Source organism: Sinohyriopsis cumingii, unplaced genomic scaffold, assembly GCF_028554795.1.
Source record: "Sinohyriopsis cumingii isolate HCF-2022 unplaced genomic scaffold, ASM2855479v2 utg000957l, whole genome shotgun sequence".
Taxonomy (NCBI): domain Eukaryota; kingdom Metazoa; phylum Mollusca; class Bivalvia; order Unionida; family Unionidae; genus Sinohyriopsis; species Sinohyriopsis cumingii.
This window is the reverse complement of record NW_028315947.1, coordinates 681,897-694,828: the sequence shown is the minus strand read 5'-3', so window position 1 is coordinate 694,828 and position 12,932 is coordinate 681,897. Positions and strand designations below refer to the sequence as shown.

The window sequence follows — 12,932 nt, the reverse complement described above, 5'->3', positions numbered from 1 at the left end:
TGCTGTACATAATGAATATATATACAGGGATTGGATTCTAATATTTCAAACTGTATCAAGCTGCATTCAAAATCAAGCCATAGCCACTACAAACATGGGATACCTCCATACACAGAGCAATCCACTCCACAGGACAACTACCCCAGCAAACTTTAATTTATGATAGTGAATTCTGTAAATATCGACAGAAATATAGAGTAATGTATGCTGTATGCTTAACTTTATCCATCTATGTAATTCACAGTAAATTCTGTAAGTACATGCACTGACAGCAATATATGGTACATGTATTGTATACAGTCTGCTTAACTTTATCCATCTATGTGATTCACAGTGAAGTCTGTATGTGTGTGTGTGTGTGTGATTTAGATTTTTAATGTAGCTTAAACAATTTTTCAGTCATATTGCTACGATGTCTGCAGTGTGACAGTTTATTATGGTGATGTCTAGCACTGGGGCATAATGCCGCAGACATGTAGGACGATGTCCCACCCAGTCATATTATCCTGACACCAGGCCGACCAGTCCTAACGTTAACCTCTTAATGCCGAGTGTCATGAGAGGCTGCTGTTAGTAACTTAGTACCATCTTTCAAGTCTTTGGTATGACTCGGCCAGGGATCGAACCCATGACCTTCCGCTTATGAGGTGGATGCTCTAACCACTAGGCCACTGGAGCGGTGTGTGAAGTCTGTAAATATTGACAGTAATATTTGGTAATGTATACTGCATGCTAAACTTTACATATCTATGTACAGGTATATGACTTGTATTTTCATCAAAATGAAAAGACACCTTGGAATTTTTTTTTTTACCATGGTTTTACAGACAGTCTTCACAAACAGTAACAATGAACTGAAAGCTATACCAAGAGACTATGACTATTACTGTCTATTTAAATAGAAACAAAAGAAGAGCTAGACAGAAAAAAGTGCAGAGAAAGAACTAGATTTGAGTTTAAGATAGAATTAGTTAAGCAGACAAAGACAGACAAACAATCCTATAGTCATAGATACCATATAATTGTAGACAGACAAAAATGCATGTAATCTGAGTCATTTAATTTACCTGGGTAAATTATGCAGACAGAAATCAGAGGGAACTGCAACATTTACAATTACACAAAACTGACACTTGCTAGTGGTATCAAGGAATTGACAACTGGTAAAGTAGATTATGGTATACCAAGTTTGAATAAGATGACAGAATTAATTTAATTTAAGACTATTTTTAAAAAGGCTGTCACAAAACATTTAATTTTAAAAAAGTGCTTAATTAAATACAGTAGCTCCTATAAATCCATCCCTACTGCCATGAAAAGATGATATCTTCTAAGAGAATCAGCCTCTGGTAAGGAGGACAAAATGATAATGTGCCACCAATAGGTGAAAGACAGCGGCATCTCAACAGGGAGTGGCATCTCCTGGCAAGGAATTTTATGATAGGACAACTGTGTAAAATTTTTGGGTGATATATGCATGACTTAAATGTGATGCATCTAAATTCAAATGAATTTTCAAATATATTGGGAAAACGAGACTGGAATTACAGTGTGAATATACAATTATCCGATGAATAGCTACAACTTCAAGATAAGCTTAATGTATCAACTCAAATGAGTTGAAGCAAACCTTCCTAATTGAAGCTTTCTTTTCTTTTTTGACCAACTCATCCCATTTTTAAAAATATATGTACAATGCTCTATCAATGGAAAAAATAGTGTGTGTGTGTGTGTGTGTGTGTGTGTGTGTGACTATAACTAAAACATTTAAAAGTGTGTGTTTGAGTGTAAGTGTTTCTATTGTAATGTTTGTGTGTTGGGAAAGAAATGCATCATTTTATCAACAAAGCAATTTTTAAACAAATTCCACAAGTATAATAAACTACAATTAACAATATATACACAAGTATAATAAAGTACAAGTGTAATACAGTGTAATAAAGTGCTCTGACTATGGCACATACATGAGTTATGTTGTCCAAGACATAAAGCTCTCCCTGACATTATAATGTAATAGTTATTATAATGTAATAGTTGGGGTCCAATAGTGATACGTACAGAATAGCAATATATCTGGAATAGCATAATATGCAGAACCATGGTATAGCAGGTACTTTCACAATTTGTTCAATATTTGTGTTTTAAGAAGGAAATGATGAATTAAGACTAAAGTTTCAGCTTGTTTTCTTTCAATCCTTATTGTTATACATTGTATGCTTTTGGTCATGGGTTCCACTGTATTGCTGTATTATATCTTGCACTTCATTAAAATGAGGCACATTATTACAGGGAAGAGCTGTATAGTTTTCAAATGTACAATTTTCCTGTAAGATCCAACATTAAATGTAAATCAAGTCCTATAATGAGATATAACAGAACAATAATTCCAATTTATTGTCTATGAAAATGCAGATGAATATTATACACTTTACATGCAGACAAAGAAATCTGACAACAAACCTTCAATTTTAAGGTACTGTATCAACTTGCTTACAAGTCCAAGTGCAAACAGCACAGACCCTGATTTTACAGCACATAATCTGCCAGCAGATTAGAATTTTTGCTGTTTTTTCTAGCAATTAACCCTAACAAACTGCATAGACTCAGATCTGCCAGTGCATATGGGTCTATGCAGTTTGCAGCCAATCTCAACTTGCAAGCAATGTATATGCTTAATCAATAACATGTACTTTATTAACCCACATATTTAGTCCTACACTGACCTTCAACTCTGTCTTATAAAGGGACAACTTTAATTGATAAAGATCCAGTCATAAAAAGAATATCAGTAGATGCCAACCAAATGTATCCATTTTCTTTTTGGAACCAGTCATGACATACTAGACTGGTTTTGCATTATTCAACTGAAAAAAGAACTTGCTTAAATAAGCATGCTAGTATAAATCCAGTCCGCATGTCTGATAGCTACATACTGCATGTAAACTGAGACAGTAAATTAACCATATCAGTACAGATATATTTTGTTTTGTTGATACCAAGATTCAGTTGATGTTCCAATAAACAAAACAAGAACAATGTTATATGATTATATATACAATTGGCATACATAATGTATAATGTACTGGTATATAATATTAGCATGTATTCTCACTCAAAGAAATATAAAAATGGGCATATACAGATCTGGAAAACAATTAAATGCTAGAATATGCTTTGAAACTACAACCTCATTTTATGGGCTCATGGTAACTACCGGTAGTCCTAGGGTGCATTTTTTTAAAACTATATAAGAAGCATGAATAACCATCTATATCTCAATAATTTCCAAGGGGCTAAGTCCCTAGCAGGGTTTTCTCTATAGTTTCCAAGTTATCATCCAGGGGCTGTCTCTATAGTTTCCAAGTTATCATCCAGGGGCTAAGTTTCTAGTAGGGGTATCTCAATAGTTTTTAAGTTATGACCCAGGCGCTAAGTCCTTAGTAAAGGTACAGATGGACTCTTGTCAATCCTTTTCATGTCTAGAAAGTGTCAATCCTTTTCATGTCTAGAAAGTGTCAATCCTTTTCATGTCTAGAAAGTGTCAATCCTTTTCATGTCTAGAAAGTGTCAATCCTTTTCATGTCTACAAAGTGTCAATCCTTTTCATGTCTAGAAAGTGTCAATCCTTTTCATGTCTACAAAGTGTCAATCCTTTTCATGTCTACAAAGTGTCAATCCTTTTCATATATAAATTTGTCTTTTTATGTCTAGAAAGTGTAAGTATTTGTCATGTGGTGGGATTCTGTCATCAGTCTACAATTTATGAACCTAGGCTAAGTCTCTTGGGGAAGGGATGATCCAAAGTGTCAATATCAGTTGTATGTACATGTATCAATGTCTTATATTCTGTGTGTGTGTTTGTGTGTGTGTGTGTGTGTGATTACAGGGTAGGGATCTCAATAGTGCTCAAGTTACGGCCCAGGGGTTACATCACTATGGTTAGGGGTGCTTTCATATATATTTTGTCTTTTCAAGCCTGATAGTTGTTTTCATGGGAATCTCAACAGTTTCCAAACTACAATGGATGGTTTAAGTTTCTGGAAAAGTGACTGATCACAGTCTAAATGCCAGCTGCATGTATCAAAGTGTATTTTTATGACTAGTAAGTGTACTTATAGAGATAGCTTGTGGATCTCAATAACTTCCAAGGTATGACACAGGAGGTCAGTCCCTGGGTGTTGGAATTAAACTTCCAAGGTATGACACAGGAGGTCAGTCCCTGGGTGTTGGAATTAAACTTCCAAGGTATGACACAGGAGGTCAGTCCCTGGGTGTTGGAATTAAACTTCCAAGGTATGACACAGGAGGTCAGTCCCTGGGTGTTGGAATTAAACTTCCAAGGTCTGACACAGGAGGTCAGTCCCTGGGTGTTGGAATTAAACTTCCAAGGTATGACACAGGAGGTCAGTCCCTGGGTGTTGGAGTTAAACTTCCAAGGTATGACACAGGAGGTCAGTCCCTGGGTGTTTGAGTCAAACTTCCAAGGTATGACACAGGAGGTCAGTCCCTGGGTGTTGGAGTTAACACTTCTAGTCAATGTCAGCTTCATGTGTAATTGTCTATTGATACCCAGTAAGTGTACAGAGTAAGAATCTCAATAGTTTTCATGTCTTGACCTAGGGACTAAGTTCCTGGGAGTGGGGAAAGATTTTACGCATCTCCCAGAGATACAAGTCTGATGTGTTGTCCTTGATCATATATACCTATCATAAGATATGTGAAATATATGCTACAGTATGTGTGAAATATCAGCACACACCAAGGGTGCCATCAAAAATTTCAAAAATGTTTGCCAACTCCATGCTCATAAAGTCACCATTTCAAGTTTCACTGTCTAGCTCTAGTTGTATTGGAGGAGTTATAAGAACATAACATGTGCACACCCATAGACAGGCTATAACACATTATCCTTTATTTTTTAAAAGTGCTGGGATAATAATTTCTAGAAGAGTGTAAATGAATCAGAAAATTGCTGATGATCATTGTAAAATAATAAACATGTATCTGGAAAGAACTCTATACACTCACTTCACAATGTCATAAGTATTTGATACTTGGCAATGCTGTGGTCCTATCTGACACTTTAAAATGCTGTGGTCATAATTATTTGATACTTGGCAATGCTGTGGTCCTATCTGACACTTTACAATGCTGTGGTCATAATTATTTCATACCTGGCAATCATGTGGTCCTATCTGACACTACAATGCTATAGTCCTAATTATTGGAAACCTGTTTATGACAAGCAAGAATAAGTGGTTCCTGATTCAAGGTACAACATTTACACCTTTCTGAGTAGGATATTTAAATAGTCTGAGTACATCAGTAAAGTCACTCAGAGTACAACATTTAAGCAATTCAGAGTTCTAATGATATTTCAAACTCTGGGCAGTGCATGTACAAGACCAGATGGTTACCCATCCCAAGTGCAACATTTAAACCATTCAGAGAACAACATTTAAACCATTCAGAGTACAACATTCAAGTCATTCAGAGTACAACATTCAAGTCATTCAGACTATAACAATTAAGTCATTTAGATAACAACATTCAAGTCATTCAGAGTACAACATTCAAGTCATTCAGAGTATAACATTCAAGTCGTTCAGAGTATAACATTTAAGTCATTCAGAGTACAACATTTAAGTCATTCAGAGTACAACATTCAAGTCATTCAGAGTATAACATTTAAGTCATTCAGACTATAACAATCAAGTCATTTAGATAACAACATTCAAGTCATTCAGAGTACAACATTCAAGTCATTCAGAGTATAACATTCAAGTCATTCAGAGCACAACATTCAAGTCATTCAGAGTATAACATTTAAGTCATTCAGAGTATAACATTCAAGTCATTCAGAGTATAACATTTAAGTCATTCAGAGTTTAACATTTAAGTCATTCAGAGTATGACATTTAAGTCATCAGAGTACAAAATTTAAGTCATTCTGAGTACAACATTCAAGTCATTTGGATTACATCATTTAAGCCATTCACAGTACAACATTTAAGTCACTCAGAGTACAACATTAAAGTTATTCAGAATAGAGTACTTGGTAAACATTGTTAAGCCCTTCAGAGTACAAAGCAAAAGTTTTTAGAACTTGGTTCAATGTTCTCATTACCTGATGTTCCTCAAGTGAAATTGAACTTTCACTGAAACCTAAGTATCTAAGTTATGAATAGACCACATTCTTTAACAAATTTAGTCAAAGATGGAATAGTTGCAATCTTGTTTTTTAATAAAAATAATTAACATATGATAGTTAAATTCATAACACTGCAAAAGAAATTTAATATTTCCATCAAGATTTTATCCTGGCCATGAATTCAAGAGACTTTTAAGTAGTTACTCAAATCATTAAGATATTTCACAATCTATTGATATTACTCCAACATATCTCACAATCTATTGATATTACTCCAACATATCTCACAATCTATTGATATTACTCCAACATATCTCACAATCTATTGATATTACTCCAACATATCTCACAATCTATTGATATTACTCCAACATATCTCACAATCTATTGATATTACTCCAACATATCTCACAATCTATTGATATTACTCCAACATATCTCACAATCTATTGATATTACTCCAACATATCTCACAATCTATTGATATTAGTCTCCAGCATCTCTCATAATCTATTGATATTACTCCAACATATCTCACAATCTATTGATATTAGTCTCCAGCATATATCATAATCTATTGATATTACTAGAACATATCTCACAATCTATTGATATTATTTCAACATATCTCACAATCTATTGATATTACTCCAACATTTCTCCAATCTATTGATATTACTCCAACAAATCTCACAATCTATTGATATTACTCCAACATATCTCCAATCTACTGATATTACTCCAACATATCTCACAAGCTACTAGTGTTCTCTCCATAAAAATTTCAACTGATTAGCTTTTGCCTTCTGATGCATTTTCAAAAGCATGAAAATCTGTTAGCACAATAATCCTTTCTGCTAATGGGCATGTTTTTGATGGAGTCATTAACTTCTGATTCATAAGCTTCACTGTGGCTATTATGTAGTTCATAGGAAGTTCAATATTGCCATGTGCATCATATTGGAATTTTCCAAACCATAACATATTGTGATACATATCATTTATTTAACTACCAATATATTTCCTGATGCATATTTCATCTTTGGTTTACAGACAATGCACAAGTCTACTATCTACACAATTTTAAGAAGAAACCTAACTTTGTCTCACCTACATTAGGAAGAGTGAGCTCTTATTTCACCTGTATAACTTGTATCACTTAGTCAGTTGGAAAATGGTCTCCCTATATAAAATGGTCTGATTTTTTAAAATCTCACCTGTACTGCTTCACCAAGTAGTGGAATTGATGAAAAATTTAAAGTTTCATGTTAAACTTTTTGCATCCAAAACATGATGTTGTTGGTACAATAGATCATTCCACAGAATTGAGTGTAATAGCAGAACACTACCTAAATTTACATGAAAAGCTGTTTTAATTCAAAACTCTGACTTCACAATGTACAAAATATGCCAAACATGAGTATACAATAAGACAGTATGAAAACCCTTGTTAAAGTAATATACATTCTCAGCCAGTTTTATAACTGAACACTTGAATCTGCAACTGCACAATACACAAGTCTAGTATATCATTCATGGAGTTAATGGCACAATAACCAGGTATATACACCAAATTAATCTGTACCCATTTTGGGACAACTTTGATCCAGATCACAGTGGCATTTATATGCCTTTAAACTGCTGACAGGTCCCATTCAAATCATAAAAATACAGCATTTTGCACTTTTGATTGAGGGTGAATTAAAATTAATATCAAATGACTAATGGAGCTAAGTTCTCAATGAATGGGTGACGGGGTATTTTGAACATAATTTTGATCTAAAATATAAAAAAAGATGTTCATTCAAAACTGTTAATATAAAGGTTAGAAAAACATACTGCACATGTTCACCTATGTAATCAAGTTCCAAAAAAGAACATTTTACCTGCTGAATATTATCCATGATATTCTGTAATGTCACTTACTGCTCCAAGTGTTCAATTTACAATTTATTCCCTACCGATTTCCTGAATTCAAGCCACAAAACATATTTTGATTCCTGTGATATGACCCTTCTTAATTAGGACTTTTTAATCTGTAAAATTTAGGCTTGCACATAATTTTTTAATGACAAACAGACTGGAAAATTGGGGAGCAATAATATTTAATGACAGAAAATTTCTCATTTAAACAATATAAATGGGTAACATGTGAGCTGATAGCCCAATGTCAATTTTTTTTAATAAGATACAAACAGATATAACAATCCTGTAAATCAGAAACATGACATAAAATGTCACAAATAAAACAAGAGGCCCAAGTAAGCTAAAGATCATTCACCTGTGGACATCTGCCCTAAAAGCTAAATGCATGGGCAGTTGGACAAGAAATCTGGGCAAGCACCACAATCCTGAGATTTGAAACAATTTATACTTTTAGTAATGGCAGCCATCTTGGATGGCAGATCAGCACCATTTGTACTAACTTGAAAGGTCTTCAGCAAGGATGCTTTCTGTTAAATTTAGACTCTTCTGCTGACACGTTTAGAAAACAAAATTTTAAAATTTGTCTAGTTTTAGTAACAATGGTCATACTGTTGTCAGTACCAGCAGTCATATTTCATGGCAAGTTAGTATTATTTAAAAAATGAAAGCTCTTTGGCTGAGATGTGTTTGTAAACATTTAATCATATCCTCTTCAGTGGCCTTTGATAAATGTCATTTAAAGGTTTTAAAGGTTTAAAAATTTTTTTCTGTTTAGTAACAGTGTCCATATTTGATTGCCAATTCAGAAATGGCGACCATATTTATATAATAATATATTTATACATGTTAGCCAAATTTAGTAACGATGGCCGTATTTGATAACTAAATTTTGCATGATTTGTTCACTTTAAGGACTTTATGCAAGGAATCTTCTGCCAAATTTGGTCAAAAACTGTTAAGATCTTTTTGATAAAAACTTGTTTAAAGATTTTTCAATGGCCAGGCCATATCTGATGGTGAATCAGCATTATGTTGTGCAAATCTTAAACATCTGTATGACAAGATGCTTTATGTTGAATTTGGTTATAGTCCACTCAGCAGTTTTTGAGGAGTCATTTATACGTTTTCTATTTTTGGTAACAGAATCCAATTTTGATGGTTATCCAGCATTATTTGTAGAATTATAAAAGACTTTGATGCTTGGATGCTTTCTCCTTACATTTGTTTGAAATTCATCCAGTGGTTTAAGAAATAACTGGAAATAGCAACCACTGATTGATAATGGACACATGATGCAAGCCAGATGGAGACTAATAGATTAACTTCCCTCATGACCAGATGAGCTAAAAACAATTTATATTCATGTAGAAGACTTCAGAAATACAGAAACCCCACCCCCATTGTTAGGCTGAGGAAATTATAAATGTTATAAATAAGTGTAGAAGGACTATTAACACAAGCAGGAAAAGTACATACACTTTAACTCATTCAGGTTCTTGTAGTTTTTGCCTGAAATGTGCGTCGGAAAGACATTTGGGGGGCTATTTCTGAATACATCATAATACATCGGCTTTCAACAGATTTTCCATGAGACTAATGCCTAGTTGTATTAGAAACATCATTTTACATTGGTTATTTTGCCTGCACATGAGCAGAAGGGTAAAAGTTGTTTTTTTTTTGTTTTTTTGCTTAATGGACCCATCATTTTCGTATGGAGACCACAATTTATTCCAAATGCCCACCTTATCCTAGTTTTTGCAAAGGGTCTCCTGTCTGTGTGCAGTTAAGACCGGTATGTCTTACATCTAAGGCCAAAAGGTCTAAAATCAAGACACAAAATCACATTCCAATCTCGAGCGAATTTTGGGTGAAAAAAAATGGGTCAAACAAATTAGGTTTTTCTCTCTGTATTTTGTAGTGCAACTAGAACTTCCAGATTATTTGATATCATTTTAGAGATATATTTATCTACTTTTTTTTAAATACCACCCACGTTGGTGTATCTTAAATGACTTGATGCTGCAGAGCTTGGAAGTAGGGTACAGCCTCATCACGCCTACAGACAGGATCGGGGCCGAATCGGTTAAGCAAGTTTATGGAAATTTCTTAGAAATTGTCAAAGAATGGCTCTTTTTGTAACTTATGTGCAATACTGATGCACAAATGTTGAAATAAATAAGTAATATTCAGATTTGGTGATGTCACCAAAATTCTCCCATTAATACAGAACAAAAATAAAAGCTAATTTTTTTAAGGAACATTAGACACAACATTCTAAATGTGCACATAATTCAGGATTCATTTTTAAATATATATTCCAACATGAAGACATGGTGTCACAGATTGAAAAATGATTTCTGGCGCTTAAATAGCTTGTTGAAAATAAGAACTTAATCTATATTTTTAGCTAACAAAAATTAATTATTCTTGTGGTAAAGGAGAAACAAAAATTCTGGCTCCAAAGAAAATCTCAGGCTGCCCCATGAGTAAATAGTTTGTCAATGACAAGTTGCAAGGTTTACATCTTACACAGGTATTTATTACATGTACTAATTAATAATCAATAGACTTTTCCTTGATATTACTAATATGTATTAGTATCACTAGCTAAAACTGTTATTATTTTTCATTGCCCATTAACTTTATTACATTATCTAATGTTTTTCTACATCATATGTAAGAAAGAAAATGAAGTCTACAAAAAAATATGTGTGGTTCCAGTTTAAAAGAAATGAGTCAGTCAGTTGGAGTAAGATTTGTGTTACTCATTTTACTCTTCAGACACTGAAAGTGAATTACCACAATTGTGTGCTGACATATCTTTATTTATATGAGAAAAGACCTTGTCAGTATTTCTCATCAACATATTATACAACAGAGAGATATGCAGGCTCCATAATAATTTGTATTTGTCAGATATAACATGCTGTAATCTGAAACTGACCACAACTGGTGAACAGAATCCAAAGTTTAGCCACTACTGAATCACACTTTCAAGTTTATGTCCAATAGGAGCTTAAACGTATTGTGAAAAATATCAAGCATCTTAATGAATATGATATCTAATTACCTTTGAATGAAATTAAATCTGGTTAGGACACACAACATTGGGAAATACAGAATTCTTTGTTGTTTCTTTTCATATTTTAAAAAAAGTTTAATTGCTGAAAAAGTACTAGGATTGGCAGGTAAAATTAGGGTTCCACAGGGTTGGTTGGGAAACTGTCAACAACAAATATTTTCTTTTAGGCCTAATGTTTGAAAGACAGTAACCTATACAATTACAGAACATACTTTGTTACACGGCACCATCTTTTTTGTAAACTATGCCTTAAATCATACTTAGCAAGAGTTATAATTCTTTTCTTTCTCAGTGATACACCCTAGGTGAACCCTCAGTACATGTACCCACCCAAACATTACCTGTGTTCCTTTAAAATCTGACACTCACAACTCTCGTATCTTAAATCTTTATTACAAGAAGGTAGAAATGAGCTTTAGAAAATGCCTTCCCCCCCCCTTAACCTATATACAGTGTTTGTGTCCTGAAATGACATATCTGTGCATTGAAATTAGCTTCAGGCATTCTGCTCTAAATGTTGTGCATACTATAAACAGTAATTTACTACCCAGATACTTAGCAATCTGGCAAAAATTTATTGATTCTTGGTCAAATGACAAACTTGAAGATTAACGCTGTTTATTCTAAATTGGGTTAAATATATCACCTTACATCCATTTATCCTTAGCAGGTCTTACAGCTGGTTGAGCATATTTTCTGACAAAAAGTAGACTAAATATCAAAACACCTTTCTGGTATATTGCAGAAAACAATTTCTATAAAAGTGAATATTTATGTAAGTAGAAAATAATTTCTGGAAAATGAACATTTATGTACTACCAATTGTTAAAACTGAGCATTTGCTATGAAATAAACAATCTATTGTGGTACCTGTCAATCAACTATCACATAACAGAAATCCCATTTAGCCTGAATCTGATCAGCAGCTAGATGTGAATCATTGCATAATTGGGTCATCAATCAAAAGCTTGCCAAATGAGTTGGGAAACAGTGAGTGCCAACTGAGTACAGAAAAAAGTGAGTGCCAACTGAGTAGGGAAAAATGTGAGTGCCAACTTAGTAGAGAAACAGCGAATACCAACTCAGAGTAGGGAAAATTGAGTGCCAACTGAAAAGAGACAGTGAGTACCAACTGAGTAGGGAAAAAGTGAGTGCCAAATGAGTAGGGAAACAGTGAGTGCCAACTAAGTAAGGAAAATAGTGACTGCCAACTAGGTATGGAAACAGTGAGTGACAAATGTGTAAGGAAAAAATGAGTGCCAACTGAGTATGGAAACAGTGAGTTCAAACTGAGTCTAGGTAAAACAGTGAGTGCTAACTGCATAGGGAAACAGTGAGTGCCAATTGCATAGGGAAACAGTGAGTGCCAACTGCATAGGGAAAAAGGAGTGCCAAAAGAGTAGAGAAAACAGAAAAAAATAAACTTATGACATGATCATATTCAATGTTTTATAAATTCAACATTTTTATCCAATTATTATGAAACTATCACAATAAACAAATGAACCTTGTTTCAGTTAATGGACAATATTTCACAATGAAAAATTCCAGTTTTTAAGAAATAGATGATCAAAGAAGTAGGTGGGGCATTCTCCAATTTTCCACAATCTCATTTTCAAAGAACATAGTCCAGACAATGTATTCTTGAAGTTTCTGAACCAAGAAACTGAGGCTCAAAAGACGAACATTAAAATTCACCTATATCATGAAACTTCTGGCATTCTAGTAGAGAGACCAATGTAAAAAAACTTCTGGCATTCTAGTAGAGAGACC

The 12,932-nt window shown here is 33.8% G+C and overlaps 1 protein-coding gene across 5 annotated transcripts in view; it reads right to left on the bottom strand.

Moving 5' to 3' along the window:
- LOC149772950 (uncharacterized) overlaps positions 1-12,932 on the bottom strand; it is a 159,131-nt gene that overhangs the window by 129,142 nt on the left and 17,057 nt on the right. The window lies entirely within an intron of this gene.